General features: G+C 41.4%; 1 protein-coding gene across 4 annotated transcripts in view; it reads right to left on the bottom strand.

Annotated features, from left to right (window-relative positions):
• Nucleotides 1-17476, bottom strand: part of STYK1 (serine/threonine/tyrosine kinase 1) — a 59218-nt gene that overhangs the window by 22666 nt on the left and 19076 nt on the right. The window contains exons 1-2 of one of the 4 annotated variants that reach the window (XM_073789040.1): nucleotides 5140-5490; nucleotides 879-4613 (exon numbers count right to left, since the gene is read on the bottom strand). The exons of 2 other annotated variants lie outside the window; for them this stretch is intronic. The gene's annotated coding sequence lies outside the window, so the exon portion shown is untranslated. Of the gene's footprint in view, nucleotides 1-878; nucleotides 5491-17476 lie in introns of those variants that run through there. One more of the 4 variants, XM_073789039.1, reaches the window with a different exon arrangement.

Raw genomic sequence — 17476 nt, 5'->3', positions numbered from 1 at the left:
AAGAGTCATGTACCAAAATGTTCATTGCAGCTCTATTTACAATAGCCCGGAGATGGAAACAACCTAAGTGTTCATCATCGGATGAATGGATAAAGAAGATGTGGCATATATATACAATGGAATATTACTCAGCCATAAAAAGAAACGAAATTGAGCTATTTGTAATGAGGTGGATAGACCTAAAGTCTGTCATACAGAGTGAAGTAAGTCAGAAAGAGAGAGACAAATACTGTATGCTAACACATATATATGGAATTTAAGGGAAAAAAATGTCATGAAGAACCTAGGGATAAGACAGGAATAAAGACACAGACCTACTAGAGAATGGACTTGAGGATATGGGGAGGGGGAAGGGTAAGCTGTAACAAAGCGAGAGAGAGGCATGGACATATATACACTACCAAACATAAGGTAGATAGCTAGTGGGAAGCAGCCGCATAGCACAGGGAGATCAGCTCGGTGCTTTGTGACCACCTAGAGGGGTGGGATAGGGAGGGTGGGAGGGAGATGCAAGAGGGAGGGGATATGGGGACATATGTATACGTATAGCTGATTCACTTTATTATAAAGCAGAAACTAACACACCATTGTAAAGCAATTATACTCCAATAAAGATGTAAAAAAAAAAAAAAGTGAATGATCACAACTGGAATTGAACTAAGTATTCATAGTAGCCCTCCAAATTCTTACACATATTTACAATGTAAGTACAATGCACACTGCATCTTTGCATCTGTTTTATTACACACAAAGAAAGACAGTTCTGTTTGCAATAATAACACAACTCTGATGAGTGACATTTCTGTTCAGTTAGCATAATAATGTCGTGGACATAAACAGCGATTTACTTGTGAGTGTCCAGAAGAAACTCTTCTTACCAAAATTCATCTACAGATAGAACTTTAAAAATTAGATGCAGGGACTTCCCTGGTGGTCCAGTGGTTAAGACTCCAAGCTTCCACTGCAGGGGGCAGGGGTTTCATCCCTGGTCCGGGAACTAAGATCGCGCATGCCACAGGTTGAGGCCAAAAAAAAAAAAAAAAATTTAGATGCATTCTCCTGTACTCTGTCTGCCTGTGTGTTGTGAGAAATTCCTCGAAAGACTGTATGACACATGGTCCCATTCCCATAAGGTGTGATTAAATCTGTTATGCCTGCCTCACCCTCAATCTTACCACCTGCATCTCTGCACAAGTGGATCTGCCAGCCATATTATCTTCATACAGACAAAGTGCCCCGCTGCCTAGCTGGGCACTGCACTGGGTCAAGGGGGTTATTAGCTGTGGGCCATGGGGCAGAGCACACAAAGACCCAAAGTAAGGAAGATAAAATATGTGGAGGTGGCACCCCGAAACAGAGACCATCTGCCTCCTGGCTCTGTCACTCAGCCTTCCCTTCTCTTCCCCCATCATCCTTACCCCTGAGCTGTCTAGCCAAAAACTTCACTTAATGGAGTGACAATGTTAAGTTGGAAGCAAGATAGAAAAGAACTGCTCAGATCTAGAGGATTCCAGAATTACTTTCTGAAAACCGAGCTGTCCTTCCTGTTTTCAGATCCAATAAACATATATTGACGAGCTACAGTGTGCATGTATCATGCTAGGCTAGCCACTTTCACACACAGGAGGAAACTGAGGCTCAGAGAGATGAAGTTCTGAATTAGGGTTTTTAAAAAAACAAAAGGCAAGTAAATAAATGTCAGAGAAAGGTTTCATACCCCAGACTTTTTTCTTTCTTTTGGCCGTGCAGTTTGCGGGATCTTAATTTCCCGACCAGGGATTGAACCCGCACCCTCAGCAGTGAAAGCGCAGAGTCCTAACCACTGGAGCACCAGGTAATTTCCCATACCTCAGTCTTTTAACTACAAACCCAATGTTCTTTAAACTACTTCATTGGGACTTCCCTGGTGACGCAGTGGTTAAGAATCCACCTGCCAATGCAGGGGACACGGGTTCGAGCCCTGGTCCGGGAAGATCCCACATGCCGCAGAGCAACTAAGTTCATGAGCCACAACTACTGAGCCCGCGAGCCACAACTACTGAAGCCCGCGTGCCTAGAGCCCATTCAACAAGAGAAGCCACCGAAACGAGAAGTCCGTGCACCGCAATGAAGTGTAGCCTCCGCTCGCTGCAACTAGAGAAAGCCCGTGCGCAGCAATGAAAACCCAATGCAGCCCAATAAATAAATAATAAACTACTTCATTACGTGTATGTCCTTGCCATTCAAATGCACAAGACACATAGTGTCAAGAAGGAATTATGTCAGAATGCAAAACAATCATGGAAACCACAAGGCTGAAACTAAATTTCACCAACAAATAGACCATAAACTGGAAAGAACAGGTGAGTAGAATCTGTGCGTTCTTCGAGGTCACCTAGGGGCACGTCTGCATGTCTGTCTTCAAAATGCTTTCTGAATATGAGTGTCGAATCAGAAATGGTTTCCAGTACTCACCAGGTGATGGAATCCAGGATCATTTTCTTTGTCTGTTCATTTTCCTGGATCTGAGCCCAAGCCTATTTCTATCTTCCATTTTGGGGAAAAGGGCCTGGTTTCCAGCACTAGCGATCTTCCACTGTGAGCCCGGGGCTCAGGAAAGGGCCAGAACCCCCAGCAGACAGAGCACTGGCCTAATCATTAGAGTTGCCCTGCCGAGCGCCTCAGGCTCTACCTTTCTCCTGCAGTGCACTCGTGAGAGGACAAGTAGATGAAAGGGCTTGCTCTTTAAACCCAGAGAATCAGACTTGCACAGATAACTCACCTTATGCCCAGGGATATCTCCTGGTGCAGATAAGGCGGAGAGGAGAGGAGGTAGCCAGAGAGAACCCCTCGTCCTCCCGTACTTCTCAGATATGGAAGGATTGTGACTGGGCTGATCTGCACCCTCTTCCACCTTCCTAGAGACCTAAGGCTTGAAATGCACTTTGAACCATAAAAAGAGAGGCCCTGCCATGCTGCCTGGGAGTCCTGACCATGTTTAAACAAAATCTTTTGACGACAGGACAGAGCGTTATCAGCTCTTCTTGCTTATTTTTACCTGTCAGGAGTTTTTACCTCTTTGAGAATTCCTGAAATATACGTGATATGCAGTAGAGATGAGGAAGCCTAAATTGTATCTTGGCTTCTCCTGAAAAGCTTGCTCCGTAGGGGAGGACATGGAATGCAAGACACGCAGCCCCAGGACTCCTAGGCACGAGGTGCGGTGCTCACGTCACAGACAGCATCAGATTTTAAATATCACTACAGACATGAACACATTTTATGCCCTTTGAGGTGTTATACAAATTCGAGACATTTTGTTTTTATTATAAAGATCATTTTACTTATCACATTCCTGATTCCATAACCCTGCATCCACCACGTGCAAACCTCCAAAGTCCGGAAATAATATATATATAATTATATTCTCTCTTGCTGGCTATCTTCTCTTCCTGGGATTACTAACCAACAGCAATTTCCCAAGCCCATAATAAAGATTATTGATAGGAAGGAAAGGCCAATGGCTTTTTAGCTCCTTTGCTGCCTCCCAACATCAACTCCCTGCAAAGTGCTGTCCACTCCCTTATTCATTGATTGAATATCAGTGACACGCTGGGCACTGTGGGTTATTACAAACAAAAAAGGAAAGGCCAAGAACATACAATCACCACCTGCTCTGAAAACAGAGTTGCCTCTGATCCATTTATTTTCTCCTACCTGATGGACACACCAAAGATGCCTGTATGTGCTGCTTGGGGCTTGTTTCAAATACTTTGTTTTTACTGTTGTCAGTCACACTGCATTTCCAGGGACCAGTCCCCATCTTTGTGATTCACCCCACTTGGCTTTTCCTTCTAAGGGGGAGCTTCTGGTACTTTAAAAATCTTTTGACCGTTTCCGTTTCCCCTATAAGTGAGGAGATCTATTTTGTTGTCCTGCCACACCTCCAGCCTTTTCTAACACACAGCCCTCTGCAGAGAGGAGGGCAGAAAGAAGACAGTCTGATTAATTGCTGAACATGTCTACATTTAACTACTTTATCTTCTTATTAGAGAAAAACTGAAGATGTTTCTGTTCACTGGACAAACACCTTATACCACATCGAAAGAAATTATGCAGAAATTATGCAATGAGAAAATGTGTATTTGTAGAGGTTGTGGAATATGTTTATAAGCTTGCCAATCAGGAAATGCTAATAGGACAAACAGTTCACAGTTTAAAAAAAAAAGAAAGAAGGAAGATAGTCTCCAAAAGATTGTGGGAAACACACACACACACACACACACACACACACAAGCACACTTTCTCGTTCTCTGATAAATGAGTCCCAGATGCAGGCAGGCAGAGAGACAGATAGGAGACTCCACAATCAGGAAATCAGCTCAGCTGCCGTTCACCTCAGTGCTTTGTCACACGGGGTGTGCCCTTGTAAGGGCTCTATACACAGAAGGTAATTCCAGGTAAACAATAGCAAAGGCCTGGCAAGATGAAAAAGGCACCTGTGGGAACACATCACCACCTCATTCTGCACTGTCAGGAGCAAACAGTAGTTTCCCCGCCTCAGGAGTGGGCCAGCGTGCTTCTGAGCTGAGCGGTCTGGAGTCCGGGGAAGTAGCATCAGCGCTGACCTGGTGCTAGGATTACAGAGCAGAGGTTTGAAGTTCTAGTTCTGGGTTGGTAGGTGATTCACTGAGCATATCACTTGACCTTGTCATCCCTTCTCTTCCTAATTTCGGGACCGAGACACCTGCTTCTCTCCTGAGGGTAGTAAAGAACTACAGAGAGCTGCAGGAAATGAATGACACCAGAAAAGGGGCAGGCCAGCCAAGAAGTCCCCACAACCAGTAATCCCCCCTCGCCTCTCTCAAATTCTGAAGGCTCCCTTGGACCTGCATCTTCCTACCCACATCATGGTAGCCCCAGAACCTCGCAAGTTTTCATTCCTATCCCTCCCCTGCCTGTAATTTCCTTTGGGGTAATAGTAAGAGAAGGAGCTCTGGAGTAGGGCTTCTATTTGAATCTCAGTTCTACTATTCACCATGACTGTGTATAAGTTATCCTAACTTTCTGAGCCTCTGTTTTTCCACCTGTAAAGTGGAGACAATAATATCTACCTTCCAAGGCTGTTGAAAATTATATGGGATAATTTATGTAAAATACCTGGTGTCGTGCCAGGTCCATTACAGGCAATCCATATACAGTATATTAGTGTCTCCCTTCTTCACCTGTTTTCCAGGTTGGGAGGTAGTCACACAGCTGTACCAATCAGGTAAGCATATATAACTACAAATAAAAAAACAAAACAAAAAAAAACCATTATCAAAATATTTATAATATTTGTGGATCTAAGTATATGTAGTCCTGTGTTTGAAGAGCGAGTTAAAGTAATCACAAATTAATGTAGGTTTTAAAAATCTGCATACAGGGACTTCCCTGGTGGTGAAGTGGATAAGGCTCCACGCTCCCAATGCAGGGCACCCGGGTTCGATCCCTGCTCAGGGAACTAGATCCTACATGTACGCCTCAACTAAGAGTTCCCATGCCACAACTAAGGAGCCTGTGAGCCACAACTAAAGAGCCCACCTGCCGCAACTAAGACCCACTGCAACCAAATAAATAAATAAATATTTTTTAAAAATCTGCATACACCTACAAGGTGTGATTTGACAGCCTAAGTATTACACCTGCCAGGAGGTGTCTGAATTTAGCAATCATGTCGGGCTTCCCTGGTGGCACAGTGGTTACGAATCCACCTGCCAATGCAGGGGACACAGGTTTGAGCCCTGGTCTGGGAAGATCCCACATGCTGCGGAGCAACTAAGCCCATGCGCAACAACTACTGAGCCTACTCTCTAGAGCCCGCAAGCCACAACTACCGAAGCCTGCACGCCTAGAGCCTGTGCTCCACAACAAGAGAAGCTATTGCAGTGGGAAGCCCGCGCACCACAACCAGAGAAAGCCCACACACCGGACAGAAGAGTAGCCCCCACTCACCGCAACCAGAGAAAGCCAGTGTGCAGCAACAAAGACCCAACACAGACAAAAATAAATAAAATAAATAAATAAATATATTTTTTAAAAAAGAAAAAACAATCATGTCGAGGAAGGGAGATTTAGACGTGGTGGATCAAAGAGCATAATGCTGTGAACAAAGGTACAAAAACAGGTAGAATGCTGTAATAAATAGTGATATAATTAATTAGTTAATTAACCTCTGTCTCTAAATTCCTCAACTCCTTCTAGCTGGTTCCATTGATACCACCTATCTGCTGGCTCAGTCTTCACCCAGGTCCTGAACCCATCTTGACAGAGGCAGTAAGGAGATCAACAGTGATCAGTAGTCTCAGTTCCCCTCTCCCCTTCCTCTCACCATCCTCCCCAGTTTGAGAGGACAAAACCTCGATCCATTTTCACAAGACATGTCTGGTTACCCGTGCTATGGATCCAAGCACTCTCAAATCTGGGGTCCCATCCTGAATCCATCCTCATGGGTGGATAGGATCTTACTGTCCTCTCTGCCTAAATCAATCCTCCTTCATGAGATTAGAACTTTGCTCTATACTCTGGTTACTGAGGTTCTGCTACAAATGGGAAGACATCTCCCCCCAGGTAAACACCCCTGCTGGCCTAGAGCCTGAATCACAGCCATCACCCCATCCCTGCTCTATTTCATGTCTATCCACACACCCCAGGACCTCTTGCCCCTGTGCTCTGTTCACGCCACCAAAAACCCAAGTTGCTTATTCTTGCCTGCATTTGACTCTATAACCGAACTGTCCATCTTTACCTACCGTCTACCTCTGCAACCTAGTTAATCTCACATCTCTTGCTCAGACAATTGGTCGTAAAGCTGATGAAAATTACGAGAAAAAAGTCACCAATGGATAAAGGCAACATGGAGATCACTCTTGGCCATAGAAAGGGTAGTGTCAGGGCAGCAGCAGAGCCAGAGAGTGGTGTGGTTCAGGGAATAAATAGAAAGTGAGGATGTGGAGAAAATGTGTTTAGGTAGCTTTTCTAAGATGTTTAGCTAAGAATGAGAAGATTAAGATAAGGAGTTCAGGGAGAGCTCTTTTTTTTTTTTTTGCGGTACGCGGGCCTCTCACTGTTGTGGCCTCTCACTGTTGTGGCCTCTCCCGTTGCGGAGCACAGGCTCCGGACCTGCAGGCTTAGCGGCCATGGCTCACGGGCCCAGCCGCTCCGCGGCAAGTGGGATCTTCCCGGACCGGGGCACGAACCTGCGTCCCCTGAATCAGCAGGCGGACTCTCAACCACTGCGCCACCAGGGAAGCCCCCAGGGAGATCTCTTATAGGTGGTTTGTTTGGAAACTTAGGGCTCCAGCAAGATGAGGGAGGGAACAAGCAACATCCCAGCATGAGGTAATCTTTTATTCTAAAAACAAAACAAATCAAACTTTGAGCCCGAGAGGCATGTTCTAAGCCTGAATATATGACAAAGCCTAACACACACATACACACACACACACACCTACCCAGACACACTCACACACAATGACACTGAAAAATAGAGACAAAGATTAATAGAACATGTAAATATCCTATAAATAAAACATATATTTAGAAATTTAGTATAAAGAAGTCAGCATGAAAAAAACAAGCAGATTCTCAAACTTGGTCTGTACATTAGAATTTTTTGAGCTTCTAAGAAAATACTAGTACTATAGTGCTGGCGCTCACCACCCCCCAACCCTGGAAGAGATTATGATGATTATGAATCCAATAGATGATGCTTTCACCTATCAGCACTGAAAAAAGGAAGAGTGTCTCCATGTTTCCCAGGAGATACTAAACTCTACCTGATATTGAGAAGTGCTGAGATCGATTACGCATTATACGAATTACGCATAATATGCATATTACGGGTTACTCATTTGGCAAAAATACTTCAGATCCTCGCTTCATCCCTATGTAAAAATAAATTTTAGTTGGAAAAATGACTGTATGTTTTAAGAAGAGTAAAAAATAACAGTATAAGTTATATTGGATTGGCAAGGACTTGCTAAATTTTAAAGAAAAGATTCTTTCCAATAGAAAAAAAAAGGGATCAACCAATGAACAAATAAAAGCATAGAAATTTTACAGCAATAAATAAGAAAATTATTAAGATGCCAATAAATAAATGGCCATGGAAAATGAAAAACTGAAGAAAACAAATTCATCAAACCAAAATGTTTAACAAATAGAGAACCACGGGGGAGTAAGATTAAAGATATTCAATTTAACTAGTAATTAAATAATACACATTAAAATAAAAACAAGACGCAATTTTTTTTTGCTTATCCGCTTAAGAAAAAAATGAAAGAAAGAACTTTGATGCACTGAAGAGCCTTATTAAAAAGCTCACTCTTTTTTAGTGTTTTAAGGAACCTCCATACTGTTCTCCATAGTGGCTGCACCAATTTACATTCCCACTAACAGTGCAAGAGGGTTTAAAAAAAAAAAAAGTCTCTTTTTTTTTTGACAGGTTATCAAAATTTCAACATTTACGGAAACAAATTTGGCAATACGTAAATGAAGAGCCTTAATGACATTTATAATTTTGACCCAATAATTTCTCTCCTAGGAGTCAATTATAAGAAGATCTTTTTTATTTTTATTTTTTATTTTTAAATATTTATTTATTTTTGGGTCTCCGTTGCTGCATGTGGACTTTCTCTAGTTGGGTGAGCAGGGGCTACTGTTCGTTGCCGTGTGCGGGCTTCTCATTGCAGTGGCTTCTCTTGTTGCAGAGCACGGGCTCTAGGCATGCGGGCTTCAGTAGTTGTGGCACGTGGGCTCTAGAGCATGGGCTCGGTAGTTGTGGCACACAGACTTAGTTGCTCCGCGGCATGTGGGATCTTTCTGGACCAGGGCTCGAACCCATGTCTCCTGCATTGGCAGGCGGATTCTTAACCACTGCACCACCAGGGAAGTCCCAGAAGATCTTTTTTAAATGGAAGATGTTTCTGAACACAGACAAACATTTTTATTGTACTGTCATCTATTTCTCTTGAAAGCAAAAATATACATTTACTTCAAAATAATCCCAGGACTTGAAGGAGAGTGGGTGGAGATGTAAAAAAACAAGATTGACCATGTGTTTAAAAGTGTTGAATTTGGGTGATTAATACATCAGTAGCCATCTTCCCATCCTACCTACTTTTTTCTGTTTTTGTATAGATTTGAAATTTTCTACAATAAAAAAAGATAAAAATATAAACAAATTGTCATCAAAAAGAGTGTAACGGTTAATTTCTGTGTCAACTTGGCTAGGCCATGCTACCAAGATATTTGGTCAAACATTATTCTAAATGTTTCTGTGAAGGAATTTTTTAAATGAGATTAACATTTAACTCAGTGAACTTTGAATAAAACAGATTACCGTCCATAATGTGGGTGGGCTTCATCAAATCAGCTGAAAGTCTTAATAGAAAATGACTGACCTGCCCAGAAGAAGAGGGAATTCTGCCAGCAGACTACCTTTGGATTCAAATGGCAACTCTTCCCTGGGTCTTCACCTACCCTGAAGATTTTGAACTTGCCAAGTATCCATGGATTTCGTATATCTTGATAGATTGGATAGGTAGATAGATTGATGACTGATAGATAGTGAGATAAATACACACACACACACACACACACACACACACACACACACATACTTCTTGCTGATTCTATTTCTCTGGAGAACCCTAAGTAATACAAGGTGGGATATTAAATTTTTATATAGCTATAGAGTGGAATACTGTAAATACATTAACTTTATGTTCATGAAAATTTTTAATAAATGGGGAATTTTAATTGGTAGCACATTAGATGATAAAAGCAGATTTTTAAAATATGCATATATAAGCGAAGACCACACCAGTACTGGTTAGGGGAAACACCCATGCAGGGGAACCCAAAAGAGAAATATATCAGAATGTTACAGCAACAATGGTGACAGTAAGATTGATTTTTTTCCCCCATTTTTTATTTTTCAGATAGTCTGAATTAAGCCTTCATTATTTTATAATAAAAAATGAAAAGGAAGAAATTCTGGAAGCCAGAAAAAGTTGAAAGCAGAGACATCAAAAGAAAACTGGCTGAGGGTGACAGAAAAGACAGAAGAGAAACTCTTCTTTAAAATCTTCTTCTTAACTAGTGATCAGAATTAAAGATAAGGTAGAATCAGTAAGTCAAGATTTATGGCTTCAAAGAGGGCTCTCTTGGCCGAAAGTCAAGGTGAAGCTCTGAAGTTTAGCAAGTCCTTTCTTATTGCTTGCTGGAGGCGTTATCTTTCCTATCTGGGAAACAGCCAAGTTGGAACTTTCGGGAACAAAGTTAATATATCATCTTCATCAAACTGTGGTATAGTTGAAAGAACACAGGCATCAGAGATGGAGATGCAGAATGGACTTATCTCAACCTTGTAAAGCCTTGGTTTTCTAATTTTTACAACTGAGATCATCATGACCACTTAGCTCAGAGGATTCTAGTGAGAATTAATAAGATTGTAAAAGTGTTCTTCAATGGTAGTAGTTATAAGTTCCTCTTCTAACAAGAATTCATGTGTGTAGCATAATTACTTTTCAGACCAAGGGGTCCAACGTACCATTCCTGAATAATATACTCTACTTGACGGTCTCTAACTATGATTACTACTGGTCCACCATGATGATCTCAAGAGAGTGTGGCTTTCCTTCAAAGCACTGGCATAACTGTGGATAAAATCCCTTTCTTCTTAACACAGGCACAACACAATGAAAATGCCAAAAGACTTGCTAAATGTTAAAGGAGAATAGTTGGAAAATAAATTCAGTGAGCAAAAAAATGCAGAACCACTGCATGTGCGCACGCGAATATGGAGAATGTGGGTGTGGGTGAGTAGGGTGTGTAGGCATGTATTTTCTTAAATAGAAGTGAGAGATTCTTCTATAGCTGGCCTGTTGTCTTAATATAGCCCCAGTGCAGCCCAACAGCTGGCCCCATCTCAGCCATCTGTCTTTGTCCCTTTCTTTCCTGCTCTGAACTTACATGTATGAGGAAGATGCTTTGTTTTTAGATGCTTCTTTCCTTGAGGTCTTTTATATCTTCCACAACAAAGGCCAAAAAGGCATACTCCCAGGCTTCAGCTACCTTTCAGTTTTTATTACAGTTCTCAGAAGTATAGCCCAATGCATTTCTGAAACCCAATATACCCATTTCTGCTACTAATTAGCTGTGTACTCTTGAGCAAATTACTTAATTTCTCTTAAATCTCATTTTTTTCATCTGTTAAATTGGGTTTACAGTATTATCTAGCTCCAAGAGTCATTGTAAGAATTAAATGATCCTTAGAACAATATATAGCACACAGCAAACAGTAGCTATTATTAATTATTCCTATAATAATTATAGAAATAAAAACATTCCTATAATAATATTATTATTCAAATTATGATATCTTCAAATGACCTATCCTTTTGTATGAGATTTCATACCAATATCATGACATAATAACACAATTAGAATACTCATATGTCTGTGTATCACAGGAATAAGAAAATTATTTCCTGAAATCTAAATTTAATGTATTCTTAGAGTAAATATTACCAGGCTTCTACTACAATTTTCTCACCTTCCTTCTGTGAAGTACCTGATTTTTTTAAATCTTAAATTTTCTACTTTCGTGTTCTTTTCTATAAATTGCTTCATAGTTTTTAAATTTAAAACATCATATACTTACAATAAAAGTAGATAAAACTGATTGTAGATTTCCTTACCCCGACTCTAACCCCCTCCCAGAGTTAAACCAGTGTGGCTGAAGTAGCTTTTTAAAAGTTTCAACGCCCAAGATGCATCAATTAAGTCAGAATCAGAGTCTCTGGGAATGGGAACAAAGTACTGGGATCTGCTAAAGCTCTGAAGGTTAATTCCAGTATGCAACCAAGTTTGGGAACTCTGCCTTAAACCAGCATTACCTTCCTTTCTTACTTAATACAGAGGAAATTCACCAGGCTCTAATTTAATAGATAAGGTTCTGGGACTTCCCTGGTGGCACAGTGGTTAAGAATCCGCCTGCCAGTGCAGGGCACACAGGTTCGAGCCCTGGTCCTGGAAGATCCCACATGCGGCGGAGCAACTAAGCCCGTGCGCCACAACTCCTGAGCTTGCGCTCTAGAGCCCGCAAGCCACAACTACTGAAGCCCGCACGCCTAGAGCCCGTGCTCCACAACAAGAGAAGCCACCGCGATGAGTAGTCCGCGCATCGCAAGTAGAGAAACTAGTGCGCAGCAACGAAGACCCAACGCAGCCAAAAATGAAAAATATATATTTATTATTTTAAATACATAAGGTTCTTTTAATTTTTTCATCTTTATTGGAGTATAATTGCTTTACAATGTTGTATTAGCTTCTGCTGTACAACAAAGTGAATCAGCTATATGTATACATATATCCCAATCCCTTCCCTCTTGAACCTCCCTCCCACCTTCCCTAACCAACCACTCTAGGTCATCACAGAGCACCGAGCTGATCACCCTGAATAGATAAGGCTCTAAACTGGCAACTATGTTTTAGTACTCTCTCTTTCTCTCTCTTTGGCCAAATATTATCATTCCCCTGTGTGTTTTGTTTTTTGTTTTTTTTGTTTTGTTTTTTTGTGGTACGAGGGCCTCTCACTGCTGTGGCCTCTCCCATTGCGGAGCACAGGCTCCAGACACGCAGGCTCAGCGGCCATGGCTCACGGGCCCAGCCGCTCTGCGGCATGTGGGATCTTCCCAGACCGGGGCACGAACCCGCGTCCCCTGCATCGGGAGGCGGGCTCTCAACCACTGCGCCACCAGGGAAGCCCTCCCCTGTGTTTTAATTCCTAATCTATAACATAATATATTGTCATCCTTACCTAACCAGAGACATTCTGACAAATGACATAAAACATACGAGAGGACATTTACAGTTTTAGAATAAAAGGATTTCAGAATCATGTTCCACCCTCCTGCACCCAACACACACACACAAACACACACACACACACACACACACACACACACACACACACACACACACAGGTAAAGCTTTCCTACAGTAATAACTTGGGGATCTGTTAAGCTTTGTTAAGGTATTCCAGAGAACTTCAAGCCAACTCTGCTCATTGCCCTATCATTTATTAGTCATACTTTTTCTCATATATCACTACTAATAATCTTTAGGGAGACAAAGGTTAATGCATCTTAAAAAAGGTGATATGAGATTCACCTAGGAGAAAAATCTGATATCGAATGAATTTTAAATAATGCTATATCGGTACCAGCGTGGATGCCAGTATAATGAGGCCCTGGCATTAATCTTCAGGCTTCGGCTGCCTTCTGCCCTGGAATTCACCATATTTTCCTCACCCAGATTATTTCTCAGTAGGAAGTTCTAGGAGAAACGTACAGTAAAAGGGAAGAAACCTCTCCTAATACAGGCAAAGGAGTCACGAGATCTAAGTAATGATTCTGGGTCAGCAAGTTCTTGTGTGTGACCTTAAACAAGTCAATTAACATCTCTTTGTCAAAGGATTGTATGTAAAGCACCAAGAAATAATATGTAAAGAGTAAAAATACAAGGCATTATAATTATTTATTGATATCCAATGGAGAATATTCAAGAAAGCAGAACTCTGATGAAACCAAGTATGTATAAAATATATTTACATAGTAGAAGAGAATTCAGAAGTGTAAAACCAGAGAAAGGTAGACAACAGGGTTTTTCTCTATCCTTCTAAGTAGGGAATTTAATACCTTATATCATTCCCTCAAAATGGGTATGCAATCCAGTCCTTCTGCTAGAATCTCTATTTGGTGTCTGTCAACAGACTGAGATCCACAGAAAAATCAATAACTGTAAATGCACCCCTACAAAGATGCAGAAAGCAGTTTAAAGCAAAGGGATGCAAATATTGCCTGAAATGCCCGCCACCCTCCTGGGTTCTTGATTTGTCCTGGGAATAAAAATGTGGCAGGGACATGAACTTTAAAGGTCTGTTGATCTTACATTTTGAAATGAAAGAGCAAAAAAGATCCCAACAAAGATAGGACAAGAGAACAAAGATCATGAGGTTAGTGTCTAAATTCCAGAGGAAAACCCTCAGAATTGTTGCCTAACACATTCAACTGAACAACAAACATATATGAAGTACTGTTCACCATCCCTTGCTCTGGTTTTTTCTCTATATATCTCTCCTAACATATTTTGGACCTTTTTCCAGGACCCAGGTAGCAAGGTTAAATTCAGGTATTGTATCCTTGGACCCACAGTATCTTTCCCTCCTTTTCCACTAAACCCAGGCTCTTTTCACGAGTGAGCAAGGAGCAGAGTTCAAACAATAAAGAAAGTGAAGCAACCTGCTGTGGACGCCACCACCCTTAACTGATATTTGTGCTCAGCACTGCTTCCTCGATACTAGTGTTTGCTTCCCAATACTGCCTAGTACATTTTATGGCATATAGTTAAAATGACAAACACTTATACAGTGCTCACCATGTGTTTGGTACTGTTCTAAGCACTTTACATATCAAGAAACTGTGTCACAGAGAGGTTAAGTAACTTGCTCTAGATCACACAGCTAGTAAGCAGGGATTTGGAACCTCACCCCAGGTTGTGTGGTTTTAGAATCTGTGTTTTTACATTATACTATATACTGCTTCCATAGCAGATTCTCAAAAAACTTTTTTTTTAAAAAAAAATTAAAATTACCTTTAGGGATTTCCCTGGTGGCACAGTGGTTAAGAATCCGCTTGCCAATGCAGGGGACACGGGTTCAAGCCCTGGTCCGGGAAGATCCCACATGCCGCGGAGCAACTAAGCCTGTGCCACAACGACTGAGCCTGTGCTGTAGAGCCCTGAACCACAACTACTGAGCCTGCATGCTACAACTACTGAAGCTCGCGCACCTAGAGCCCATGCTTTGCAACAAAAGAAGCCACCGCAATGAGAAGCCCGCGCACCGCAACGAAGAGTAGCCCCGCTCGCTGCAAGTAGAGAAGCCTGCATGCAGCAACGAAGACCCAATGCAGCCAAAAATAAATAAGTTTATATTTTTAAAAATTACCTTTAATATTGCTTTGGGGTTTTTTTAAAAATTGAGATATAATTCACATACCATAAAATTCACCCTTTTAAAGTATACCATTCAGTGCTTTTTAGCATTTTCAGAAGGTTGTGCAACCACACTGCTAGACTATTTTAATCCCCCACCCCAAAAATAACAACCCTGTACCGGTAGCAGTCACTCCCCAATGCCCACCTCCCCGCTCCAAGTCCCTAGGCAATCACTAATCTATTTTCCGTCTTTAAAGGTTCGCCTATTTGGGATATTTCATATAAATTGAATCATACAATTTGTGACCTTCTTTCACTTAGCAAGTTTTCAAGTTTCATCCATTGTATGAGTGAGGGTTCTCTGAGAAACAGAACCAACAGCATATATAGAGAAAGACATACATAAGAGGAGATTCATTATAGGAATTGGCTCACAAGGCTATGGAGGCCAAGGCGTCCCACAGTCTGCCATCTGCAAGCTGGGGAACCAGGAAATCTGGGGCTATAATTCAATCCGAGGCTGGAGGCCTGAAAACAGGGGTCCCAGAGTCTGAAGTCCATATTTCTCCTTATGCCGATAACGCATGTCTTAATTACTGCAGCTGTGTAGTACGTTTTAAAATTATTACGTCTGGGGAATTCCCTGGCGGTCCAGTGGTTAGGATTCAGCACTTTCACTTCTGAGGACCTGGGTTCAATTCAATCCCTGGTCGAGGAACTGAGATCCCACAAGCCGTGCAGTGTGGCCAAAAAAAAAAAAAAGAAATTTAAATTATGAAGTCTGAGTCCTACTATTTTGTTCTCTTTTTGAAGATTGTTTGGGATACCCTAAGTCCCTTGTGTTCCCTCTTATATGAATTTTAGAATCAGCTTGACCATTTCTGAACAAAAAATCTGGAATTTCGGCAGAGACTGCATTGACTGTGTCCATCAACTTGGGAGGACTGCTGTGTTAACAATATTAAGTCTTCCTACTCCTACGGGACATCTTTCTGCTGATTCAGTTCTTTCATTACTTTCAATGACATTTTGTAGTTTTCAGTATACAAGTCTCATTTATTGTCAGCATTTGCAGGTCCATGGCCTCTAAAGGTTAAATCAGAATTTGTGTGTGGCTTGGTGATACCACAGAATGTTCTGTGTCTGAGAAAATCAGTTCTAAAACAGGCTGCACAGTACATGTCTCCTAGAAGCTGACCAGACATGCCTTATGTAAGATAATAGAAGCCCACTGCTTATCTTTCTCATATCTGGGTAAGTACACAGACTATAGAGCACCACATTCTGTAGCTCTCAGTGACAGAAACCAGTTTCTTTCCTTGGACCTCCTGAGTTGGTCTCAGTTTCTTAGGTTGCCATGAATTGGCAGGACTAGAGAATGTAACAAGAGTCACATCTCTAAATTGTTAGCAACATAAATGTTTCTATAAACCTAACCTATAAAAAAATCTGTTCCCTGGGCGCCCAAAATTTGTTTGATTAAGGTTGAAATAAAAGCCACAGAGGTGCAGCCTCCAATATAGCTGTTAAACTCAGGTATGAAGATATGGGGATTTCCATCTAGCACAGAGTTCTATCCCAAGGTTCAGTGAACTTTGTCTGAGCGATTGATCTCACACATCATCTAGCTCTCTATAAGCCCACAATCTGTGGTCTTGCTGATACTATCAAGTCTTTATTGCCCATCTGTTTGTAGATAACCTAAGCTCATACTTTTATTTGTAAGTCAATTTGCCTCTAGTTCCCGGTGCATTAACTCAGTGAATTAAAAATAATCAATTTTAATATCAGTCCAAGAAAAGCAGACCTAGAAAGATAAAGGTGGTGGTGATGAAGGGGAGGTGCTTTACAGATAATTACAAAATAGCGTTTGGTTAATCTACATTTCTTTTTTTCCCAATCCTAAAAACTTGGAGTGTTCTTCAAAGTTATTTATTTATTTATTTTTGGCCATGCAGCATGTAGGATCTTAGTTCCCTGACCAGGGATTGAACCCACGCCCCTTGCAGTGAAAGCATGGAATTTTAACCACTGGACCGCCAGGGAAGTCCCTTAAGTTATCTTCATTTTTATGATAGCAAGCCATTCAGAATAATCCACGGCTGTTTTAAGAACTTCATACTGCATGTGGAAACTAAGATCCAAGTGAAAAGGTGACTCGCCTAGGGTCAGAAAATAAATCAGAGATCTAATCAGATGTGGGATCTTCTGATCATGAATCCATTATTAGACCATCTTAAGAGTGGAACATGGGTGAGGACAAGAAAGACAGGGCATGAAATCGAGGTCACTTGGTGTTAAGGGAGCTATTTGGGCTTCAAGAAGGGACGCAAACACAGCAGGTTCAACTTTCAGTGTCAAAAAGCCATTCTACTCCCATACCATAAACCACCACTGTATCTCCTGTGCCACTACAGACACAGCTCCCTGCTAAAGAAACTATAAAAATAGC

This window comes from Tursiops truncatus, chromosome 11 (assembly GCF_011762595.2).
Source record: "Tursiops truncatus isolate mTurTru1 chromosome 11, mTurTru1.mat.Y, whole genome shotgun sequence".
NCBI classification, from domain to species: domain Eukaryota; kingdom Metazoa; phylum Chordata; class Mammalia; order Artiodactyla; family Delphinidae; genus Tursiops; species Tursiops truncatus.
The sequence above is the reverse complement of the archived record's forward strand: the minus strand, read 5'-3'. Positions and strand labels throughout refer to the sequence as shown.